Below are 26,602 nucleotides of genomic sequence, written 5' to 3'. Positions count from 1 at the left end.
TTTTCTCCATTGTATATTCTTGCCTCCTTGATCATAGATTAGTTGACCATAGGTGCATGGGTTTATCTCTGGGCTTTCTATCCCATTCCATTGAGCTATATATTTCTGTTTTTGTCAGTACCATACTGTTTTGATGACTGTAGCTTTGTAGTATAGTCTGAAGTCAGGGAGCCTGATTCCTCCAGCTCCATTTTTCTTTCTCAGGATTGCTTTGGCTATTTGGGGTCTTTTTTGTCTCCATACAAATTTAAAAAATTTTTTGTGCTAGTTCTGTGAAAAATGCCATTGGTAATTTGATAGGGATTGCATTGAATCTGTAGATTGCCTTGGGTAGTATACTCATTTTGACAGTATTGATTCTTCCAATGCAAGAACATGGTGTATCTCTCCATGTGTTTGTGTCGGCTTTGATTTCTTTCATCAGCATCTTATAGTTTTCAGAGTACAGGTCTTTTGTCTCCTTAGGTAGGTTTATTCCTAGGTGTTTTATTCTTTTTGATGTGATGGTAAATGGGATTGTTTCCTTAATTTCTCTTTCTGGATGTTTTGTTGTTAGTGTATAGAAATGCAACAGTTTTCTGCATATCGATTTTCTATCCTGCAACTATACCAGATTCATTGATGAGCTCTAGTAGTATTCTGGTAGCATCTTTAGGATTTTCTCTGTATAGTATCATGTCATCTGCAAACAGTGACAGTTCTTTTCCAACTTGGATTCCTTTTCTTTTTCTTCTCTGATTGCCGTGGCTAGGACTTCCAAAACTGTGTTGAGTAATAGTGGCGAGGGTGGACATCCTTGTCTTGTTCCTGATCTTAGAGGAAATGCTTTCAGGTTTTCACCATTGAGAATGATGTTAGCTGTGGGTTTGTTATATATGGCCTTTATTATTTTGAGGTATGTTCCCTCTATGCCCACTTTCTGGAGAGTTTTTTCTTTTTATCATAAATGGGTGTTGAACTTTGTTAAAAGCTTTTTCTGAATCTATTGGGATGATCATATGGTTTTTATTCTTCAGTTTTTTAATGTGGTGTATCACATTGATTAGCGGATATTGAAGAATCCGGGCATCCCTGGGATAAATCCCACTTGATCATGGTGTATGATCCTTTTAATGTATTGTTGGATTTGGTTTGCTTGTATTTTGTTGAGTATTTCTGCATCTATGTTCATCAGTGATATTGGCCTGTAATTTTCTTTTTTGTGGTATCTTTGGTTTTGGTATCAGGGTGATGGTGGCCTCATAGAATGAGTTTGGGAGTGTTCCTTTTTCTGCAGTTTTTTGGATTGGTTTCAGAAGGATAGGTGTTAACTCTTCTCTAAATGTTCGATAGAATTTGCTTTTGCTTATGAAGCCATCTGGTCCTGGACTTCTGTTTGTTAGTTTTTAAATCACAGTTCAATTTCAGTACTTGTGATTGGTCTGTTCATATTTTCTGTTTCTTCCTGGTTCAGTCTGGGAGATTGTACCTTTCTAAGAATTTGTCCATTTCTTCTAGGTCGCCCAATTTATTGGCATATAGTTGCTTGTAGTAGTCTCTTATGATCCTTTGTATTTCTGTGGTGTTGGTTGTAACTTCTCCTTTTGCATTTCTAATTTTATTGATTTGAGCCCTATTCCTTTTTTTCTTGATGAGTCTGGCTAAAGGTTTATCAATTTTGTTTATCTTCTCAAAGAACCAGCTTTTAGTTTCATTGATCTTTTCTATTGTTTTCTTCATTTCTATTTCATTTATTTCTGCTCTGATCTTTATGATTTCTTTCCTTATAGTAACTATAGGTTTTGTTTGTTCTTCTTTCTCTAGTTGCTTTAGGTGTAAGGTTAGGTTGTTTGAGATTTTTCTTGTTTCCTGAGGTAAGATTGTATTGCTATAAACTTCCCTCTTAGAAGTGCTTTTACTGCATCCCATTGGTTTTGGATCATCGTATTTTCATTGTCATTTGTCTCTAGGTATGTTTTGATTTCCTCTTGGATTTCTTCAGTGATCCATTGGTTGTTTAGTGGCATATTGTTTAAGCCTCCAGATGTTTGTGTTTTTTACAGTTTTTTTTTCCTGTAATTGATTTCTAATCTCATAGCATTGTGGTTGGAGAAGATGCTTGATATGATTTCAATTATCTTAAATTTACCGAGGCTCACTTTGTGGCCTAGCATGTGATCAATCCTGGAGAATGTTCCATGTGCACTTGAGAAGACTGTGTATTCTATTGCTTTTGAACAGAATACTCTATAAATTAAGTCCATCTAGTCTAATGTGTCATTTAAGGCCTGTGTTTCCTTATTGATTTTCTGTCTGGATGATTTCTCCAGTGATGAAAGTGGGGTGTTAAAGTCCCACACTATTATTGTTACTGTTGATTTCTTCTTTTATGGCTGTTAATATTTGCCTTTTCTCCTCCCCTCACTTTCAGTTTGTATGTGTCCCTAGATCTGAAGTGGGTCTCTGGTAACATATATATGGGGCTTGTTTCTGTATCCAGCCAGTCTTTGTCTTTTGGTTGGAGCATTTAATCCATTTACGTTTAAGGTAATTATCAATATGTGTGTTCTTATTTCCATTTTGTTGATTGTTTTGGATTTGTTTTCCTAGTTCTTTTATCTTCCTCTATTGTTCTCTTGTGATTTGATGACTAACGTTAATGTTGTGTTGGATTCCTTTTTCTTGTTTACTGTAATTTTTGGTTTGCAGTTATCATGAGGTTTTGAAATAGCAGTCTATATAGAAACAAGATTGTTTCAAGTTCCTGTTCTTTTAATTTCAAATGCATTTCCAATATTCTGCATTTGTGCTCTCCCCTTCTCACAGTTGCTGGCTTTGATATCATATTTGTGTGTAGATGACTTCCTGCCTTTACTGTATGTTTGCCTTTATCGGTGAGCTTTTCCATTTGTAATTTTCTTATTTCTAGTTGTGGCCTTTTCTTTTCCACCTAGAGAATTTCCTTTAGCATTTGTTGCAAAGCTGGTCTGGTGGTGCTGAATTCTCTTAGCTTCTGCTTGTCTGTAAAGCTTTTGATTTCTCTGTCGAATCTGAGTGAGAGCCTTACTGGGTAGAGTATTCTTGGTTGTAGGTTCTTCCCTTTCATCACTTTAAATATATGGTGCTACTCTCTTCTGGCCTGCAGAGTGTCTGCCGAACAATCAGCTGGTAACCTTATGGGAGGTACCTTGTATGTTATGTGTCGTTTTTCCCTTGTTGTTTTTAATATTTTTTCTTTGTCTTTAATTTTTGTCACTTTGATTACTATGTCTCTCGGCATGTTCCTCCTTGGATTTATCCTGCCTGGGACTCTCTCTGTGCTTCCTGGACTTGGATGACTGTTTCCTTTCCCATGTTAGAGAAATTTTCAGCTATTATCTCTTCAAATATTTTCTCAGGTCCTTTCTCTCCCTCTTCTCCCTCTGCGACCGCTATAATGCAAATGTTGGTGCGTTTCATGTTGTTCCAGAGGTCTCTTAGACTGTCCTCATTTCTTTTCATTCTTTTTTCTTTAATCTCTTCTGTGGCAGTGATTTCCACCATTCTGTCTTCCAGCTCACTTATCTGTTCCTCTGTCTCAGTTATTCTGCTATTGATTCCTTCTGGTGTATTTTTCATTTCAGTTATTATATTGTTCATCTCTGTTTGTTCTTTAGTTCTTCTAAGTTTTTGTTAAACATTTTTTGTGTCTTCTCGATCTGTACCTCCTTTTTCTGAGATCTTGGATCATCTTTACTATCATTACTCTGAATTCGTTTTTGGGTAGACTGCCGGTCTCCACTTCACTTACTTTTTCTTCTGGGGTTTAATCTTATTCTTTCATCTGGGACATATTCCTCTGCCATCTCATTTTGTCTAGCTTTCTGTGACTGCAGTTTCTGTTTCACAGGTTGTAGTTCTTCTTGCTTCTGCTCTCTGCCCCCTGGTAGATGAGGCTGTCTAAGGGGCCTGTGAAGGCTTCCTGGTGAGAGGGACTGGATCCTGCCCACTGGTGAGTGGAGCTGGGTCTTGTCCCTCTGGTGGCCAGGGCCATGTCAAGGGGTGTGTTTAGCGGACAACTGTGTTCTCAGGAAGACTCTAAGCAGCCCACCTGCTTATGGGTGAGGCTGTGTTCCCACTTTGTTGGCTGTTTGGCGTGTGGTGTCCCAGCACTAGAGCCCACAGGCCGTTGGGTGGGGCCAGGTCATAGTGAGGAAATGGTGGCCTCTGGGAGGGCTCATGCCAATGAGCACTCCTCAGAACTATCGCTGCCAGTGTCTTTGTCCCCACAGTGAGCCACAGCCCCCCGCCTTCACAGAAGACCCTCCGGTATCAGCAGGTAGGTTTGGCCCAGGCTCTTATGAGGTTACTGCTTTTTTCTGTGTCCTGCTTTGCATGAGTCCTTGTCTGCACCCTCCAAGAGTGTAGTTTCTGTTTCCCCCAGTCCTGTGGAATTCCTGTGAACAAACCCCACTAACCTTCAAAGCCAGATTCTCTGGGGGCTTTTCCCGTTGCCAGACCCCCCAGGCTGGGGAGCCCGATGTGGGACTCAGAACTTTCACTCCTGTGGGAGAACTTCTGTGGTATAATTATTTTCCAGTTTGTGGGTTGCCCACTGGCAGGCATGGTATTTGATTTTATTGCAGTTGGCGCCTGTCCTACCATCTCTTTGTGGCTTCTTCTTTGTCTTTGGATGTAGGATATGTTTTTTGGTAGGTTCCAGCATTTTTTTGTCAATGGTTGTTAAGCAGTTGTGATTTTGGTGATTTTGTAAGAAGAGGTGAGCTCACATCCTTCTGTTCTGCCATCTTGTCTCCATCTCCTCTAATCACTGTTTTATATGCTACTTTCTTCCATGTTTTATTGGCTCCTTTTTTTCCTTTGCGCTTAGTTCAGTTTCACTTGTTCATAGGTTGCCGGTACAGAGGCCTCTCACCCAGGACTTCAGACAAGCATTCCTAGTGTGAAATGGCTCTCTAATCTCTAAATTTTTATTTTTAACATAAAGCTCTTTTGTTACTGTGTGATGGCTGTATACATTTTATTTGTACAAGCCTGCAGTTTCTCCCACTGAAGGATGATCCATGGAGACAGCAGTAGCTGTGTCTGCCCTTCGTGTTTCCCCAGGCCTGGCACAGTGCCTGCTGGTTTGAGGGTGCTCAGGTGCACATGGCTGGAGGGGCTGAATGGACCCATGAGTAGTTCCCATATTCTAGGTGAGGAAAGCATGCCTCAGGAAGGTTGCGGAACCATTCAGGGCTGCACTGCTGGTAAACGAGAGAGCTCCGTTTTCACACGCAGGCCTTCCACTCAGGGCCTGAGCTCCAGCCCTTCCCTGTGGCCTCTTGATCATCATCTGGTTCCAGGTTAGGACAGAATGTTGTCGGCATGATTTACATTCTCTCTCGTTCCTCCACAGACGCTGTGTGTTTCTCCCCACCCCACGGCTGCAGCCCTCACTGTTGCACGGTGGCCCTGACCCTGTCTGCCATGGCAGGAAGCTCAGCCCGGCCCCAGGCCAGTACTCCGAGCAGCCAGAAGTCAGCCCCTCCAGCTCTGGGCGGCTTCAGGGGCTGCTCTGAGCTTCAGAGAAGAAAATCCGTCTCCAGCGCCCTGTGTGTCTGGCCGAGGCCTTTCCTGCTTTGCAGTGGTTTGCCGGGGAGAGGACCTTTCAAGGGGGGCGTGGACAGATGCCAGGACTCCCTCAGCCTCGGGGAGAAGGACACGTTTGCAGAGCTTTGAGGTCGCCTATTTCAGCAAGTTCTGGACTGGGATGGGGGGGCTGGGTGGGTGGGTGGGGGTTCCCTGAAGGGGTGGGGGTGGCAGCACTGACAGCATGGTCTTTGGCTCAGGGCTTCCCTATTGGTGTTGTAATGTCTCCCCACAGATGATGTCCCAGGCCTCTGGGAAACAGGTGCATCGGGGCTGAGAGCAGAATGTGTTGTGGAGAAAGCACATTAAGGGAGGGAACCCTTCAGTGACACCCACCAGTCTCCATTAGCAAATGACACCCAGACCCACCTCCTGGTCAGGCCAGCTATGCCCCAGGATACTGTGCCTAGGTGCAGATGCACGTGGAGATGCCCCATCACCTCCCCTCAGAGCCCAGCCCAAGAGGCAGCAATGACCCCATCTCCTGACAGGAGCATGGTCACCCTAGAACATGGCACTACCCTCCAAGACCAGCAGCAGATATGAGCTGGGGACCACAGAGGGACTCCAGGGTGCCCACTATAGATCCCACCAGGGCTGGACACATCTCAACTTGGAGGATGACAAGGCCCATGACGCCGGCCCCCCATCCAGTGCCCGCTGTCCTCTGACATCTTGCCCTTCCAGCTGGTAATGGGATCTGGCCCCTTTGCCCCCTGAGCTCAAAAACAACGGTCCCAAGAAAACTGCCGACCATTTGTTCATTTTTTCCACCTCCCAAGTCATTGGGTACCTCATAGGTACAACCTCCGCATCTGGGGTTCTGGAGGGGGTTGGCTCCTGCTAGCGGCCCTCCTCACACCTAGTGTTAGAGTTTCTGGGCTGGTCCTTCGCTTGCCCCAGTGCAAGGCCATCAGCTGCCACTTGGGAAAAAGCCGAAAGTGGAAGGCACATCTCTGGGTTCTTTGGACCCCACAGACCCACCTGTATGAGAGGCCGACCTCTTTCTCTTGGTGCTTCATCTCAGCCACCTAGAAGCCAGGTGGTTGGTCCCAGGAGATGGCTCTGCCTGAGATTTGGGGAGGCCCTGGGGCTGGTGGGGAAGCAGCAGCCCCAGGTCCAGAGCCCACACTGCCTGGAGGGGCCCCTGTGGCCTGTTGCATTGCTGAGCCAAGTTAAGCACAGATCTCACAGCACAGAGGACCTCGCAGTGGTGCTTTTCCCAAAAGTTGTGTTGCTTTTATCTGTTTCTAACTTAATAAAAGAGTTGAGAAAAATCTTGCTTTCTTTGGGTGCTGGGACCAGTCTTGTGGGACATGAAGGCACAAGCAGACTGATTTCCACCCCACCAGCCAGGGCTCACAGTCTGCCCCTCTGGGGGGTTGAGTGAGATTCACCTTCCTCAAGCACCCGCAAGCACGCAGAGGAGAGGGCTTCGTGTCCTCAGATTGATTGTTTCAGCAGCAGAAGCCTTTATACTGATTCTCATGCATAGAATCCTGAGTACTTTTTTCCTGAAAAATGCGTGGGTGAACTCTAACTTGAAGATGTAATTCCATTGATTTCCATGTGTTCTTTTGTGTGCTGTGAACCCCCAGTTGACACTCAGTTGTGTGAAAATAACACAAGCAGTGTTAAGACAGGCATCAATACTCCAGTGGCTAGCATCAGTTATCACGACACAAATGCTAATGCTCATGTTCACCTGCTCCCCTTTCACACATTTTCACAGCTATTATGAACCATAAACTCAAGAATGTGGACACAGGGCTGTGACAGCCACAGATTAAAGAGGAGGCCCTTCCCAACATCCCACTGCAGGCCCTGAACACCACAACATCAAACACACCACCTGTCAAGGGGACAACGGCCAACACACCTTGGAGAAAGACGAGGCTGGCATCCATTCCAAAAACAGCCCTTGCACCAAAAATATTGGATTCACACAGCCTACACAGGGATGCTCCACATAAAAACACCCCTTGAAGGCCACAGTAGGTAGTTTCTTCTAAATTTGTAGAGACAAACATAAAATGAAAAAGCAGAGGAACTAATCCCAATTAAAAGAACAAGAGGAATCCTGTGAAAGAACAAATAATGAAGCAGACCACCAGTCTACTAGACCCAGAGTTCAAAGAGGAGGTAATAAAAAAAGTAATTAAGAAAGGTTATTGATAGAAATGCAGATCACTGTAACAAAAATTAGATACTATAAAGAGGAGAACCAATTAAAATTAAACAATTGCTGAGATAAAAACCAATCTAGAAGCAGTGAACAGCAGACTAAAAATGCAAAACAGTGAATAAATGATCTGGAAGATAGAATAATGGAAATCACCCAATCAAAACAACAGACAAAGAGACAAGTGAAAAAGGGAAGAAAACATGTATGGGACAATATAAAACCTGCCAACTTACACATAATAGGGGTTTCAGAAGAAGAATAAGGGGATCGAAAATGTATTTGAAGAAATTATGGCTGAAAACTTCCCAACCTGAAAAAATGAAACATATCCAGGAAGCACAGAAAGTCCCAAACAGACCCACACCAGGATATATCATAGTTAAAATGGCAAAAGTTAAAGAGGACTCTAAAGGCAGCTAGAGAGAAACAGTCAGTTACAAGGGAACCCACATAAGACTATCAGCTGATTTCTCTGCAGAAAATTTGCAGGCTGGAAGCGGGTGGCAGGATATATTCAAAATCCTGAAAGGAAAAAAGCCTGCAGCCTAGGATACTCTACCCAGAAAGATTATCATTTAGCTAGAAGGAGAAAGAAAGAATCAGACAAGCAAACACTAAAAGAATACAGCAATACTAAACCTAACCAAAAAGAAACATTGAAAGATCTTCTCTAAATAGTAAAGCAAGAATCTATAGGAAAGGGAAAATCACAATGGGAAAGGCATATTACATAAGAGGATTAAGATCATTTATATAAACCAGTACATACATTAAAATACAATCAAAAAATTTTTGTAGAAGTGATTATAACTTTTAGAATGTGTTTGAACTTTTATGACTGTAAGTCTAACGCAAGTAAATATAGCTATGAGTTAACATACTTGAAAACCTTGGTAACTGCAAAGGAAAAGCATACAATAGACTCACAAAAGCCAAAAAGAAAGGAACGCAAGCATAACCATCAAACCACAAAAGGAAAAATAATAAATGAACAAAGAACTACAAAATCAGCTAGAAAACGGTTTAAAATGGCAATAAGTGCATGCCTATCAGTAATTACTATCAGTAATTACTGATAGTAATTGACCTATCAGTCAATAGACTAAATGTTCCAATCAGAAGACATCAAGTGGCAGATTGGATAAGAAAACAACCTACAATATGCTGCCTACAAGAGATTCACTTTAGAGTGAAAGACTCACACAGATGGAAAGTGAGGGGATGGAAAAAGCTTTCATGCAAATGGAAATGACGAGAAAGTGGGGGTCGTAATACTCATATCAGACAACATAGACTTTAAAGCAAAGTCCGTTAAAAGGCAAAGAATGACATTATATAATGATAAAGGGATCAACACAAGAAGAGGATATTGCACTTAGCATATATGCACCCAGTACAGGAGCACCTAAATATATAAAACAAATACTGTCATAAAGCAAGAAATTGATGGGAATACAATAATAGTAGGAGACTTTAACACCCCACTGGCATCAGTGTACAGAACAGATCTTCCAGACAGGAGATCAACAAGGCGACAGAGAACCTAAATGATACAATGGAACAGTTAGACTTGATATCTACAGGACACTACATCCAAAAAAACCAGAATACACATTCTTTTCAAGTGCACATGGAACATTCTCTAGGATAGGCCACATTATTAGGTCACAAAATAAGTCTCAACAGATTTAAGAGGATAGAAATTATTTCAAGCATCTTTTCTGAACACAACGGTATGAAACTGGAGATCAATCACAGGAAAAAACCGAATACATGGAGAGTAAACAACATGCTAGTAATGATCAAAGAGGAAATCAGAAAATACCTTGAGACAAATGGCAATGAGAACACAACTTTATAAAATCTATGGGATGCAGCAAAACAGTTCTAAGAGGGAAGTTCATAGTGATACGGGCCTTCCCCAAGAAATAAGAAAAAATCTCAAACAACATAACCTACCACCTAAAAGAATTAGAAAAAGAACAAAGCCCAAAGTCAGCAGAAGGAAGGAAATAAAAAGATCAGAGAGAAAATAGAGATTAAAAAAACAACAATGAAACTAAGATGGTTTTTAAAGAAGATAAATGAACAAACCTCTAGTCAGCCTCACCAAGAAGAAAGAAGAGAGGACCCAAATAAACAAAATAGGAAATGAAAGAGGAGAAATAACTACTGATACCACAGAAATACAAAAAAACCCCACAAAAAAAAATACTAGAATACTATGAACAGTTACATGACAACAAACTGGATAACCTAGCAGAAATGGACAAGTTTCTAGAAATATACAGCCTGCCAAAATTGAGTCAAGAAGAAACAATTTGAACAGACCAGTCACTAGAAGTGAAATAGAATCTGTAAAAAAAAAACCCAAAACTCCCTGCAAACAAAAGTCCAGTACTGGACGGCTTCACTGGGGAATTCTACCAAACATACAAAGAAGAACTTATACCAGTCTTTCTCAAACTCTTCCAAAAGATTGAAGAGGAGGGAACAAGCCCAAAGTCATTCTGTGAAGCCAATATCTTTGATGAATATTGACGTGAAAATCCTCAGCAAAATATTAGCAAACCTTGGCAACCGGCAGCCTAGTGAGCAGGACGCATCAGGATCGCTGGGCGGCAGGGACTCGTATCCCCAGGCACATGGCATGGTCCCGATCCTTCTGGTAAACATTTCTTGGCCTGGGATTGGGGCTGGGGATCAGGAACAGGGGACTTGACAACTTTTTCTCAAACGTTCCTGAGCCAGGTACAACTGCCAGGTGGGGGCAGGGAGGGCTGATTCCTCTCCAACATGCCTCCTGGCCCATGCTGGGCTGGTCCCAGGCACCAGAATTCACTTCAAAGTTTCACCGCAGCATCCTGCTGGGGCTTCCTTCAGCCAGCACAAGCACATTGAGAAATTTTCAGCAACGGAAAGACATCCTTGGCATATAAACTTCTGTCAATTGGACACCCTTTGTGTGTGGAGAAACTTTACTTTTTTCCCCCACTGCTGCTGCAATGAAAAAAAATCAATAAATAAGACTAATAAAAATATAGGGATATTTAAAATAAAAAAAATTAGCTAACTAAATTCAGCAATACATAAGAAGGATCATACACCCTGGTCAAGTTGAATTCATTCCAGGTTTCAAGGATGGTTCAACATGTGCAAATCAATCAGTGTGATATGCCACATTAACAAGAAAAGACAAAACCCACATGATCATCTTGATAGAGAAAAAGCATTTGATAAAATTCAACATCTATTCATGATAAAAACTCTCACCAAGTGGGTGTAGAGGGAACAAAGCAATTTATGATAACCCCACAGCTAATATGACATTCAATGGTGACAAGCTAAAAGCCTGCTAACTAAATTCAGGAAAAGGACAAGGATGCCCACTGTCATCTCTTCTATTCAACATAGTATAAGTCGTAGCCACAGCAATCAGACAATAAAAAGAAATAATAGGTATCCAAATTGACAGAGGTAAAACTCACTATTTGCAGATGACATGATACTCCATATAGAGAGCCCCAAAACTCCACACAAAAACTACTAGAGGGGAAGCGTAAGCTGGATGAAGTGAGAGAGTAGCACTGACATATATACACTATCAAATGTAGAATAGCTAGTGGGAAGCAGCTGCATAGCACAGGGAGATCAGCTCAGTGCTTTGTGACCACCTAGAGGGGTGGGATAGGGAGGGTGGGAGGGAGATGCAAGAGGGAGGAGATATGGGGATATATGTACACATATAGCTGATTCACTTTGTTATACAGCGGAAACTAACACACCATTGTAAAGCAATTATACTCCAATAAAGATGTTTGAAAAAACTATTAAAACGAATAAATGAATTTAGGAGGGTAGCAGGATTCAAGATTAATCTGTATACAAGATTATCTGGATAAGAAATCTGTCGCATTTCTTTACACTAACAATGAAATATCAGAAAGTAAAAAGTCCTGTTTAAAGTCACATTAAAAAAAATACCTAGGAATAAACTTAATCAAGGAAGTGCAAGAACTATATGCTGAAAACTATAAAACATTGATAAAGGAAATTGAAGATGATTCAAAGAAATGGAAAGATAGCCCATGCTTTTGCATTGGGAAGAATTAATATAGTTAAAATGGCCATACTACCCAAAGCAATCTACAGATTTAATGCAATCCCTATCAAATTATCCATGATATTTTTCACAGAACCAGAACAAATAATTGTAAAATTTACATGGACCCACTAAAGACCCAGAATTGCCAAAGCAATCCTGAGGAAAAAAAACAAAGCTGGAGGCATAACCCTTCCAGATTTCAAACAATACAACAAAGATACAGTAATCAAACAGTGTAGTATTGGCACAAAAACAGACATAAAGTTCAGTGAAACAGAATAGAGAGCCCAGAAATAAACCCACACACCTACAGTCAATTACAACAAAGGAGGCAAGAATATACAGTGGAGAAAAGACAGTCTCTTCAGCAATCATGTTGGGAAAGCTGGACAGCTACATATAAATCAAATTAGAACACTTCATATACAAAATTAAACAAAATGGTTTAAAGACCTAAATATGACATGACACCATAAGACTCCTAGAAGAGAACATAGGCAAAATATTCTCCGTCATACATTGTAGCAATATTTTCTTAGATCAGCCTCCCAAGGCAAAAGAAATAAAAGAAAAAATAAACAAACGGGGCCTAGTCAAACTTAAAAGCTTTTGCACAAAAAAGGAAACCACCAACAAAAAAAGACAACCTATGGAATGGGGGAAAATATTTGTAAACAGTGCAAATGACAAGGGGTTAATATCCAAAATATACAAACAGCTCATACAACTTGATATGAAAAGAACAAACAACCCAACCAAAAAAGGGCAGAAGACCTAAATAGACATTTCTCCAAAGAAGACATACAAATGGCCAACAGGTACATAAAAAGATGCTCAAAATCACTAATTATTAGAGAAACGCAAATCAAAACCACAATGAGGTATCACTTCACACAGGTCAGAATGGCCATCATCAAGAAGTCTACAAATAATAAATGCTGGAGAGGGTGTGGAGAAAAGGGAACCCTCCTACACTGTTGGTGTGAATATAAATTGGTGCAGCCACTATGGAGAACAGTATGGAGGTTCCTTAAAAAAACTAAAAATAGAGCTACCATATGATCCAGCAATCCCACTCCTGGGTATATATCCAGAAAAGATGAAAACTAATTCAAAAAGATAAATGCACCCCAGTGTTCATAGCAGCACTATTTACAATAGTCAAGACACAGAAACAACCCAAGTGCCCATCAATGGATGGTTGGTTTAAGATGTGGTATATATACACAATGAAATATTATTCAGCCATAAAATATAATGAAATATTGCCATTTTCAGCAACATGGATGGACCTAGAAATTATCATACTAAGTGAAGTAAGACAAAGACGAATATGATATGATACCATTTTTGCATGGAATCTAAAAAATAATACAAATGAATCTATATACAAAACAGAAACAGACTCACAGATGTAGAAAACTTATGGTCACCAAAGGGGAAAGGGAGAGGTGGGGGAGGGATAAATTAGAAGTATGGGATTAACATATACAAACTACTATGCATAAAATAGATGAGCAACAGTGATTTACTGTATAGCACTGGGAACTATATTCAATATCTTGTAGTAACATATAATGGAAAATAATCTGAAAAAAATATATATATACATACATAGCTGAATCACTTTGCTGTATACCTGAAACTAACACCACATTGTAAATCAACTATACTTCAATTAAAAAAAAATTGTAGGCACAGGCAAGACACGCCACTGGGCAGTGTCTGTGATCTGATCTCAAGGGGCCCCTCGGTGGACAGCCCGGTAGTTGGGTGAGGGCACCTCTGCTCTATACCTCAGCAGTGTGCAGGCCCCCAGAGCCGAAACTGGGCTTTAACACTGTGAAGAAATGCCTTAGGTGCTGAAGTAGGGGTATTACAGCACATTTCTCATAAAATTGATCATCACCTGAATGAATGAGTGGATCTCAAAAGTATGGTGCTGGTAGAAGAGCCAAGAGCAGAGATGCCCTTCACAGCCCCCAGGCCCATCCCTGGGAGGGACACCCCGGCTACATCACACTGTCCACTCCTGCTGCAGTGGTGAGAACAGCCAAGGCAAGCACCACCTCCTCCCAGGCCTGAGATCTGGTCACTTGAGTTCAGCCTCTGGTTAGGCTGCTATAGAAACAGTCCAGACAGGAAGTAAGGGTGTATTTCTCGTTTATGCAGCCGTGACGTGAGTGTAAACAAGCCAAGGCTGGAGTGGCTGCATAGGGTTGGCTGCAGCCTCCTTCTATCTTGTGGCTCTGCCAGCTTCCATGCAGGCTTCCACCTCCTAGCCCAACATGGCCACCTAGCCCCTGTCATCTCATCTGCATTCCAGCCAGAGGGAAAGGAAGAAGATGACATGACTAGCAAGCCTCTTTAAGGACACATAACTTCTGCACACTCCCAAGGGAGGCTGGGAAGTGTCAGTAAACCTCTATTGCTGAGCAAAGGGGAGGGAGGCTATCGAGAGACAATAGCAGCCTCTCCATCTTTCCACCTGGTGTGGAGTGGAACCTGCCTACACCGACCTGCTCCCCCCTTCTCTGAGCTGGGGAAGCGAGACATGAGTGCCCAGCTATCAGGCCACTTCAAGAGCCTGGCCCTTGCGTGCATACTAACATTTGTCAGCTGCAACTCTGCTGCCCCCTGACCAGTGCTTTGCATAACTGCCTCCTTTAATCCTCACAGTGACCCCCTGGGAGGTGGTCATCTTTGTCCTCTTCCTGCTGGTGAGGAAACAGGCCAAGAGGTTAAAGCTGCTCACCACAGGCTCACACTGGTAGAAGGCACCAGGCTGCAGTGAGCAGAACATGGTCTCTGGGGCTAGGCCCGCTGGGTTTGGGTCCCAGCTCTCTCATCTGTGTGCAGGCTTGGATAAACCATTTGATTCTCTGATAGAGGTTTAACAATGGTCACGTTCTGTAAAGCACTAAACACTCCTCCTCCCAGGGCGAGGAGGGGCACTGACTTCCTCCCCTAACTGCTCTTCAGCCAGCCCTCCCTGGTCCAAAGGGCCTTCCTGGCGGTTTTGGGCACTTTCTCCGTAAGAATCTTTGCCATCGACATCTTTGTCCCAAGCATTTTCACTGCCTAACTAATTGGCCATAAAGCAATTTTGCTGTAAAAGATAAAATAACTGGTTGACAGTTTGGTTCCATTTCTCCATTAACACAATACTCCCATTTACATTACATATTACATAAATCTTAGGATTTATGTAATCCTAAGGAACCTCTGGCATTTAGCATTTTCATAATAGCCTATACAGTGACGGGTAGATGCAGGGGTCTTAAAATAGTGGATGATAACCATTATGTATATGGACGTGATAGGAAATACGGTGATGAAACTTACTGGAAGTGTGAAATAACAAAGTGTAAAGCCACACTGCCTGCTATACTAGGAAATGATAACATATCAGTTCATAAATCCTTCGGTGATTTGAAGGCCCAGAGTTGAACCCACATTTCCCGTAGAACTTTGGAACGTCTATCAGCAGACATATGACAAAAATGCCAAAAACAAAAGAGCAGTGAAAGAGGCTTTCACAACACAATACAGAGCTCAGCTATGAATATGCTCTTAGTACTTGGAAAACATACTTTCTTAATGAAGGAAGAAATTTTAGTGAAAAAGAAGTGTGATGTCAACAAATCAGATGAATAAGCAAAAAATATATATATAAAATACTATGACTTGGAAGACCAGGGCTTAGATACAACTCACAAAATAAAATCAGTTTTTTGTGCAGTATTGCCATGAATCTACACACATTTTAAATGTATTCAAATATTTTGTATTTCACAACGTTTTTAATTTTGTTATTCATTTCTCATATTTTATTATGTTCTTTTTAATATTCCTCTCTTATTTTTCATTATTTTATCTTTTACAGCAAAATTGCCTTATGGCCAATTAGTTATATGGTAAAAATTCTTACAGCAAAGATGTTTAGGGTGAAAGTATTGGACGTGCTTCCTGGTACACCCAAGCCTGTAAATCATAGTGGGGAAAGAAGGAGCTTTTTTGTTTTTAATTGAAGTATAGTTAACTTCTAATATTGTGTTAGTTTCAGGTGTACCGCAAAGTGATTCAGTTATACATATATATATGTATATATCTATATATTTTTTCGATTCTTTTCCATTATAGAAGGAGCCTTTTGGGACTTCCCTGGTGGTCCAGTGGTTGAAACTTTGCCTTCCAGTGCAAGGAGTGTGGGTCCAATCCCTGGTCGGGAAGATAGGATCCCACATGCCTCGGGGCCAAAGAAACCAAAAAGAGAAGCAATATTGTAACAAATTCAATAAAGACTTTAAAGGAAAAAAAAAGGAGCCTTTTAAGCAGCGATTGTCTTTAATAAGCGCAGCTTGGAAAGAGCTTTGGTTCGTCTCGGTGGGTATTTCGCACAGCAAGAAACTTGCAAACTCCATCCTGTCCCAGCCCCCCAGCCCCGATGGCTCCACCCACCGGCCTCTCTCCTTCAGGAGGGGGAACATTCTTTTTTTTTTTTGGCTGCGTCAGGTCTTAGTTGCAGCACGCGGGCTCTCTAGTTGTGGCGCATGGGCTTAGTTGCCCTGCAGCATGTGGGATCTTAGTTCCCTGACCAGGGATTGAACTCACGTCCCCTGCATTGGAAGGCAGATTCTTAACCACTGCACCACCAGGGAAGTCCCTGGAGGGGGAACATTCTTGAAACACACAGGTGGACTTCTTGATGGGGGCCAATCTCCTGCTGCCTTCCTGCCCCTCCAGCAGCCGGGCCAGAGCCAGCCACCTGACCTCTAGTCCCGGGCCCACGGCACCTGCTGGAGTGGCCCTGCCCAAGCCAGGCAGGTTGGGGAGACTCTTCAGCACGGATGTTCACTTGCCTTGTTGGTGACTAGGGCTTGGGCTCTGCCTTATTAGCCATCAAGATGAAGCCTGGAGAGACCTAAGGCCTTCTTAAACTGGGGTTCGGGATCAAATTCAGGGGCCCATGCACTTGGATGGGAAAGAATTACACCCTTATTTTCAGGAAGCTCTGACATTTAGCATTTTCTTCAACTAGGAAGTAGGCAACCACTCCACCGGTATCAGCAGTCCCCAGGTTGGTGTCTCTGGATATTTTCATATGACACTATAGTCATAGATATCTTGAAATACTACATACACTCATTACCATCTTCAAATTACAGTGATTCTTAGACCAGCCACTAGATCGCCTTACTTAATGTGTTAATAAAGGAGCATGGATATTACTATTAATATAACATTTTTTTTAGTATATTTTAGGTGTTATGGGTTGAATTGTGTCCCCCAATTCATATGTTGATGACTTAACCCCCAGTTCCTCAGAATGTGACCTTCTTTGGAGACAGGGTCCTTGCCGATGTAATTAGTTAAGACGAGCTCACACTGGCCCCTAATCTGTTACAACTGGTGTCCTTAGGTGGAGGGGAAGTTTGGACACAGACATGCACACGGCAATGCATGTGAAGACTAGAGTTATGCCACCACAAGCCAAGGAACTGTAAGCAGACAGGAGAGACCTGGACAGACCCTGCCCTGGTGTGAAGACAGTGGGTCCTGCTGACACCTTGATCTTGGGCCTGCAGCCTCCAGAGCTGTGAGATGCTAGGTTCCTGCTGTTTAAGCTACCCCATCTGGGGTACTTTGTTATGGCAGCCCAGGCAAACATACTACAAGCTTCCTTTGCTGGCCTGGGTGTTGTATTTTATGTATTTAAAAACATTCCCCCCGAGCAGTCCACAGAAGGGTCAGAGCACGGAAAATGTTAGAAAGCCCTGACCCAGGGTGAGCCGAGGGACACAGAGTCCCGCACAGAGCTAGAGGGTCCCATCTGGACAAGAGCCCACAACCCCGGCTCACTGAGGGATGTCCAGCAGCTACAGCCTCTGCAGGGCCCTCAGCCCAGGCCCCAGCAACCCTCCTGCCCCCCTGGCGTCCTGGTGCAGGAGGGGCAGGGTCTGCCCAGCCTCAGGTCCATTCCAGGACCCTAATGGGTGGGACTGGGCAGGCACTGGGGTGGGCTACTCTCACTGGCTGCGGGGGTCACTCTCTTCCCCGCCGGCTCGTGTGGCACTGCTGCAGGGGCCCCAGCCAGACTTCAGGTTATGTGCCCAAGCACCAGCCACTCCATCCAGGGGTCCCAGAGCTGTGCTCACACACTGAGCCTTCCCCTCCTGACCCTCTGTGCTCCCAGGCCATGGCTGCAAGAGCCGCTCCTGGGTTCCCTTCCAGCCTTATCCTCCTTGACCAAGGGAGGCCAGTCCTGGACCCTGGGTCAGAGAAGTGCCAGCTGTGACTGCTGGGAGCCCAGGATCACATTTCCCAGATCGAGGACATGAGGACCAGCCAGAGCCACAAGTTCCTCCCCCAGACGGCCAGGGCAGAGCCTGCAGGTGGGATCGTGCTGCATCCCTGTGGCCCACCATCCTTCTGTATCCACTCACCTGGCCTCCAGTTGCTCACCCAAGCCAGGGATCCCCCGCCACCTTTGTAAGAAATGATTGTAAAAGATCTAAACGGAGGAGGGGAACTAGTTCACACCACGTGCTATTCACCTCCTCTAGATACATGTCCATCTGACGCCAGGCCCTGGGATAACCCTCTGCAGGACCAGCTTTCATACTGTTTGGCTTTTGTGTGTCTCCGCGGCCTGCTGCTCCATACAGACAGGACCCCGTGGCTCTCACACACTCTGGCCTTGGACCAGACACTTAAGGTCCCTGTGCTTCAACTGCCACATGTGTAAAAATAGAAAACGTCATGAGTGGCCATGTCACTGGGTCCTTAGGAGAACTGAACACAAATGAGTCTTAGACACTCAAAGTCCTAAGACAGTGCCCGGCCCTCAGGAAACACTCAGCAAAGCTGGGCCATCACGATCCTTTCCCTGTGGTTCCTGTTGGCCAAGCGTGATGCCCTTTCCTTGTGCCCAGATCCCACCACAGCTCAGTCTGTCCCCCTGCACGTGCCCATGTGGCCGATTCTTACATGTGGTTTCTAGGTTAGTGGTTATCAGTTCAATCACCATGAACATTTTTGCACACATCACTTTTTCCTTCTCCTGTCAATGCTTTGGGCCATATTATACTCCAGAGTGGTTTTGGAGGTCAGAGTGCCGTGTAGTTTTAATGGAGAAGACACAGGCTTTGAGGTGAAAGGGCAGGGTCTGCACCAGAAGAGACTCCAGCTTCAAAGCCAAGTGGATCCAGATTGAAATCTGGCATCGCTCCCCTCAACAGCCTCGCCTTGGGCAAGATATTGTCTGAGACTTTATATCATCTGTAAAATAAAGGATCCTTTCACCTACCTGGAAGGATAATTAAAGGGCTTTAAATAAGAACGTGTATTTTCTTTCCTTAAAAAACGAGTTGGGTTGGGGGAGATTGGGGGTGAGGAGGGCCCTCTCAGCCTCAAGCTCTGAGGGGAACTTAGGATGCCCTTGGGACACAGACCTCGGGCCCTCCAGCCATCCAAGGGAGATTGCTTGTCACCTGGAGCTCCAGGTATCTCTGCCCTGTCTAGTTTAGGGCATTTTTTTTCAGGTGGACTACAGAGGCCAGGGGTTGCCTTCAGAAGAAAGCTGAGCAGAGCAAAGCAACAGTGGCCAGTACCTGCGTGGGAATGGGGAGCCACGGCACCGAGTGTGTGGGCCTGGATGGGATTTCCTCAGAGAGAATTTGGGATTTCGTTAAGAGAGCCTGGGGAGTTTGTGCCCATGTCCAGGGCGACCAGCTGTCCTGGTTTGCCTGGAACTGAGGGTTCCCGGGATGTGGTAAAGTCCCATAGAGACCTGGACAGTTTCACTCTTCCCGTGGCCCCTCTGGTGTCCCCTGGCCTTCCCCGCCCCCTGAGCTGCGGGAGACTTGCTCTGGGCCTGGGGCTGAACTGGGCACTGCAGCTGGACGTCAGGGCCCTGGGTTCACAGCAGAGAAGGGGAGCAGCGGCTCTTTCAGACTCTACATATCAGCAGTGCGCCATCGGGCAACCTCACTGCCTTTCAGATCCTGCATCTGTAAAGAGGGCTGGTCAGCCCTTCACGGGGTTAATTACACACACTCTAGTCTGAACGCGCCCAGGGGGCAGTCCCCGCAGGCAGGCGCTCAGTAACTGGTTTGTTGAGTTGAATTGGGTAAGACTGGACCATTTTCCTGGCCCTTCTGCGGCTAAGGGGGAGGAGGAGCCTTGCTGTGGGATCCCAGAAGAAGCTTCCAGACACCCCTGCACTGTACAATCAGCTAATTCATCTGATGTATGGGGCACCAACCCCAAGCCAGGCACTGGCTCCAGTGGGTTCCCATCCCCCTAGGGTCCAGCCCTCCCTGTGGGTGACAGGCCCCACCCATGTGCTCACATCACATCTCCACCCACAGCCAGGCCCCCGTGGCTCTAAAGTAGTTTGCAGGTAGACTTGTCACTGCTTCACCTGTAACACCCAGGGTGGTCCCGCCCAAGCAGTCCCGCCGTGGTGAGGAACCAGGAGAGGAGTCCCCACCCGCAAGACTCATCCAGACACCAGCACTGAGGGGGAGGCAGGCTCTGAGACTGGACAGCTTCTTTGCCACACGGTAGCTCATTTCAGCTTTGTAATAACTTTCAGACAGCCCTACCTGTGTCGGCTTCACAGAGGGGATGCTGGCGCTCTGGGTCACATCTCCACGCTCCTATGAGGGTCTTGTCTCTTCTGCTCTCCAGCTCCCTGCTTCTCAGGGAGAGACATGAGATTTTAACACAAGAGAAGAAACGATACCCCAAAGCCCGGGCTGCTGAGTTCGGCTGGGAAGTCATGACTCGAAGACGGGCCGGCTGAGGCTCCAGCTGCCCCTCTGCTCTCCAGGCTGCGCACTGATGCTCTGGGTGATGTTCCGGGTGGGTCACGCCGTCCTGGCTGCCTCTGGCCCCTCAGACTCAGCGGGAGTCTGAGCTGTGCTCCAGGGTACCGGTCAGGCCTCCCAGACAGTGTGTGTTGTCCCCACTGGCTGAGCCCTCAGGGTGCACAGCACAGGGTAGGGGGGACACACTGGGAGTCAGGTCAGCTGGGGCCCAGGTCACAGCCCGCCTTGTATGTGGTGACCCTCCTCCAGAAGGTCCCTTTACTCCTCAGGAAGATAAAGAGGTTACAGATTTCCTTCAACAATGTCCACATCCTCTGCCCCATGTAAGGTTCCAACTGAGTAATTTTTGTGTATGTATTAGGGAAAACCATTATTAGAAAGGAGAAAGCATTCCAGAATTTGGGGGGGGGGTGGGTCAAAGGAAACTCCATTAGAAATACATGTTTCCCTTTGAGCCCTGGCTGCCAGGAAGCCCCGAGCCAACTGGGAGGCTGAGTACAGAGGCCATGATCTCCCTCTTCTTGGCACACCTGCTTCCCCCTCCTGCCACGGCCCGGATTTTCGTTTCATGAGCCAACAGTTACTGCAATCACAGGACCTCAGCTCCTGCTTGGAAAGTGTGCAGAGTCTTAAGAAACTTGCTCTGGCTCCTGATTCTGAAACTTTTCTCCATGGAAGACTGATTACCTCCAAGAAGAGGGATGCCCTGTGTTGCCGGCAGCCCTGTCCCCTTCAGGCCCAGGCCTCCGTCTGGCACTGAGAGAAGAGTGTTTGGGTCCATACTGTGCACAGCGCACACCCAGCATCGAGGGGCCCGGCCGCCCCTCAGGGGTCTTCTCCCAGAAGACCTCGCGGGTCACGCAGTGTGAGCTGGTGTCAGGGCGAGCAATTCGGGGGGCCTCTCTGTCCAGGTAAAAGCTGGGGCTCCCAACTCTGGTGGTGATGGGGAAACAGCCGGAAGCCCCGTCAGGAGAAGTGGCTGGTCCCCAACCCCAGGGAAGCTTTGGGGCAGACACTTTTCCCCTGTTCCTCCTTTCACACCTCCCTGCCTCCATCGTCTTTTCATTCCACAAAAGAAAGACACGACTCTCCCTCCTCCTGAAACTCATTATGCTGCATGGCCCAGAGTACAAAAACTGCCAGAGCCTCCAAGGGATGCGTTAAAAACAGCCGGCACTGAGGACGAGGTTGACAGTAAAGCTCAAGTTTATGAAAGAAGCCCATGCCTTTGGAATTCAACTGACAAAAGCATGGCTGGGTTCCCCATCTTTGTGTGTCTGTCTGTCCACACGTCCATCCATCCATCCATCCATCCATCTGTCCTAGTAACCTCCCTATCTATCTACCTCTCTATACAATTCTTGGCTTGAATCATAATTCAGAAATGAGAGTGTTGGGCTTCCCTGGTGGCGCAGTGGTTGAGAGTCCACCTGCCGATGCAGGGGACACGGGTTCGTGCCCTGGTCCGGGAAGATCCCACATGCCGCGGAGCGGCTGGGCCCGTGAGCCATGGCCGCTGAGCCTGTGCGTTCGGAGCCTGTGCTCCGCAACGGGAGAGGCCACAACAGTGAGAGGCCTGCGTACCGCAAAAAAAAAAAAAAAAAAAAAAAAAGAGAGTATTGTCACTGGGATGTAGTTTAACAATTTTTATTTAACTTTAAAAAACAAAATCAAATATTTTCTGGTAGAAACAAATTCCGAATTGGCCAGTTTGCCAGTAAGGATTGGCTTTGCTAATTAGGTTACATGGTGGACATTTTCTATGAAGCAAACAGCTTAAATCTTCAGCCCTAAATCTATTTAAAGCACGTAAATACTGTGTCCCAAATTTTATATTTTGTAACTATTAAACTTGTGACACCATTTTAGAGATCAACTTAAAAATGCAAGATTGTTTTGCAATTATTTTCGGGAGGACACGTGACCCCAAAAGCCTGCTTATCACTGTCTGGGCCTGCCCTGTTCTGAAGGTCCCTTCCAGAGAGGCCAGGCCAGGACCAGCGGAGGATGGGGGCTTGGAAGCCTGTCCCAGCTGGGGCAGAAGAGGGGCCCCTGCAGCCAGAAAGGCTCAGAAGGATCATCTGGGATTCCGCTGTTTGGAATAAATTTACTGCATCATTGAACATAAAAGGCTATGTGGCCATTAAATATTTAATAAGTATTTAATGACTTGGAAAGATGCTCAGGATATAGTACCAAGTGGGAAAAAAAGCAGGGTTACCCCATTTTGTAAAATAAAGTGTGTGTTCATAGAAAAGAGATTGGAAGGATATATCATAATGTGAATTGTGCTTATTTCTAGATGCTCACTGTAGGTGATTTTTAGAAACAGCTTTATCGGGTATAATAGATATACAATAAATTTCATGTATTTAAATTGTACAATGTTATAAATTTTGAGATATGGATACATCTGTGAAATCATCACAATCACTGTTGTGATATATCCATCACTGACGAAACTTTCCTCCTGCCTCCTTGTTAATATATATATTTTATTGAGATAGAATTCACATACTGTACAATTCACCCACACCAAGGGTACAATTCAATGGCTGTTGGTATATTCACAGAGTTATGCAACCATCATCAGAGTCTATTTTAGAACATTTTCATTCCCCCCAAAAGAAACTCCATGCCCGTGAGTAGTCACCCCCCCTTCCCCTCCACCAGTCCTGGGCAATCACTGATCTACTCTGTCTCCAAGCATTTGCCTATTCTGGACATTTTGTATAAATGGAATAATACAAAATAATAAATGGAGTCCTTTGTGACTGGCTTCTCTGACTTTGCATGATGTTTTCAAGGTTTATCCTTGTAGCAAGTATCAGTATACAATGATTAACCACTTGAGAAATTGTCAGAACATTTTCCAAAGCAGCTGCATCACTTTATATTCCCAGGAGCAGTGCATGAGTGTTCTAATTTCTCTACATCCTCCTCAACACTTATCTGTTTTTTTTTTTTATTATAGCCTTCCTAGTGAGTGTGAATTGATATCTCATTTTTTTGTGTATGGTTTTGATGTGCATTTCTCTGATAACTAATGAGGTTGAGCATCTTTTCACACGCTTATTGGCTATTTATATATCTTTTTTGGAGAAATGTCTATTCAGATGCTTTGCCCATTGTCAAATTTGGTTGTCTTTTTATTATTGAGTTGTAACTGTCCTTTATATATTCTAGATAAAATTCCTGTGTCAGATTAATGATTTGCAAATATTGTCACCCATTCTGTGTGTTGTCTTTTCACTTTCTTGATGGTATCTTATGAGGCACAAAAGTTTTAAAATCTGATGAAGCCCAGTTTATGTATTTTTTCTTTTGTCATTTGTGCTTTTGGTTTCACAACTAAGAAGGCTTTGCCTAAACCAAAGTCACAAAGATTTGATCCCATGTTTTTTTCTTAGCTCTTACAGTAGGTCTAGCATTAATTCTGAGTTAGTTGTTATGTGTGGTGTGAGGAAGGGAGGGGGTCTAAATTCATTCTCTTCATGTACGTAACCAGTTGTCCCAGTATGATTTATTGAAAAGACTGTTCTTTCCACATTGAAAAGTCCTGGCACCCTTGTCAAACATCAATTGACCATAAATGTGAGAGTGTATTTTTGGACTCTCAATTCTATTCTTCTGGCATGAGGACAGATCTCCATGTCTATCCTTAAGCCAGTAATACCCTCTCTTGATTACCATAGCTTTGTAGTGAGTTTTGAAACTGGGAAGTGTGAGTCTTCCAACTTTGCTCTTCTTTTTCAAGATTGTTTTAGCTATTCTGGGTCTTTTGAATTCCCATATGAAGTTTAGAATCAGCTTGTCAATTTCTGCAAGGAACCATCTGGGCTTTTGATACGGATTGTGTGAATCTGTAGATTAATTTGGGGAATATTGGCATCTTTATTTATTTATTTATTATACAGCAGGTTCTTATTACTTATCCTTTCTATACATATTAGTGTATATATGTCAATCCCAATCTCCCAATTCATCCCACTGCCACCACCCGCTCCTGCCACTTTCCCCCCTTGGTGTCCATATGTTTGTTCTCTACATCTGTGTCTCTGTTTCTGCCTTGCAAACCAGTTCATCTGTACCATTTTTCTAGACTCTACATATATGCATTAATATATGATATTTGTTTTTCTCTGACTTACTTCATTCTGTATGACAGTCTCTAGATCCATCCACGTCTCTACAAATGACCCATTTTAGTTCCTTCTTAAGGTTGAATAATATTCCATTGTATATATGTACCACATCTTCTTTATCCATTTGTCTGTCAATGGGCATTTAGGTTGCTTCCATGACCTGGCTATTGTAAATAGTGCTGCAATGAACACTGATGTGCATGTATCTTTTTGAGTTATGGTTTTCTCTGGGTATATGCCCAGTAGTGGGATTGCTGGGTCGTAAGGTAGTTCTATTTTTAGTTTTTTAAGGAACCTCTATACTGTTCTCCATAGTGGCTGTATCAATTTACATTCCCACCAATAGTGCAAGAGGGCTCCCTTTCTCCACACCCTCTCCAGCATTTGTTGTTGGTAGATTTTCTGATGATGCCCATTCTAACCGCTGTGAGGTGATACCTCACTGAAGTTGTGATTTGCATTTCTCTAATAATTAGTGATGTTGAGCAGCTTACATGTGCTTCTTGGCTGTCTGTATGTCTTCTTTGGAGAAATGTGTACTTAGGTCTTCGGCCCATTTTTGATTGTTTGTTTGTTTTTTTAATATTGAGCTGCATGAGCTGTTTATGTATTTTGGAGATTAATCCTTTGTTGATTCATTTGCAAATATTTTCTCCCATTCTGAGGGTTGTCTTTTCGTCTTGTTTATAGTTTCCTTTGCTGTGCAAAAGCTTTGAAGTTTCATTAGGTCCCATTTGTTTATTTTTGTTTTTATTTCCATTACTCTAGGAGGTGGATCAAAAAATCTCTTGCTGTGATTTATGTCAAAGAGTGTTCTTCCTATGTTTTCCTCTAAGAGTTTTATAGTGTCCGGTCTTACATTTAGGTCTCAAATCCATTTTGAGTTTATTTTTGTGTATGGTGTTAAGGAGTGTTCTAATTTCATTCTTTTACATGTAGCTGTCCAGTTTTCCCAGCACCACTTATTGAAGAGACTATCTTTTCTCCATTGTATATCCTTGCCTCCTTTGTCATAGATTAGTTGACCATAAGTGTGTGGATTTACCTCTGTGATTTCTATCCTGTTCCATTGATCTATATTTTTGTTGGTGTGTCAGTACCATATTGTCTTGATTACCGTAGCTTGGTAGTATAGTCTGAAGTCAGGGAGTCTGATTCCTCCAGCTCCATTTTTTTCCAAGACGGCTTTGGTTATTTGGGGTCTTTTATGTCTCCTTACAAATTTTGAGATTTTTTGTTCTAGTTCTGTAAAAAATGCAACTGGTAATTTGATAGGGATTGCACTGAATCTGTAGATTGCTCTGAGTAGTATAGTCATTTTCACAATATTGATTTTTCCAATCCAAGAACATGGTATATCTCTCCATCTGTTTGTGTCATCTTTGATTTCTTTCATCAGTGTCTTATAGTTTTCTGAGTACTGGTCTTTTACCTCCTTAGGTAGGTTTATTCCTAGGTATTTTATTCTTTTTGTTGCAATGGTGAATGGGATTATTCCCTTAATTTCTCTTTCTGATCTTTCATTGTTAGTGTGTAGGAATGCAAGAGATTTCTGTGCATTAATTTTGTATCCTGAAACTTTACCAAATTCATTGATTAGCTCTAGAAGTTTTCTGGTGGCATCTTTAGGTTTCTCTACGTATAGTATCATGTCATCTGTGAACAGTGACAGTTTTACTTCTTTTCCAATTTGTATTCCTTTTATTTCTTTTTCTTCCCTGAC

The 26,602-nt window shown here is 43.7% G+C and overlaps 1 protein-coding gene across 6 annotated transcripts in view; it reads left to right on the top strand.

Moving 5' to 3' along the window:
* LOC309803026 (kelch-like protein 25) overlaps positions 1-26,602 on the top strand; it is a 106,553-nt gene that overhangs the window by 49,706 nt on the left and 30,245 nt on the right. Inside the window, exon 3 of one of the 6 annotated variants that reach the window (XM_082618898.1) lies at positions 5,378-5,710. The exons of the other annotated variants lie outside the window; for them this stretch is intronic. The gene's annotated coding sequence lies outside the window, so the exon portion shown is untranslated. Of the gene's footprint in view, positions 1-5,377; positions 5,711-26,602 lie in introns of those variants that run through there. 6 annotated transcript variants of the gene reach the window in all.

Source organism: Mesoplodon mirus (genome assembly GCF_964341445.2).
Source record: "Mesoplodon mirus genome assembly, chromosome: 4".
Taxonomy (NCBI): Eukaryota; Metazoa; Chordata; class Mammalia; order Artiodactyla; family Ziphiidae; genus Mesoplodon; species Mesoplodon mirus.
This window is presented reverse-complemented; position numbering and strand designations above follow the sequence as displayed.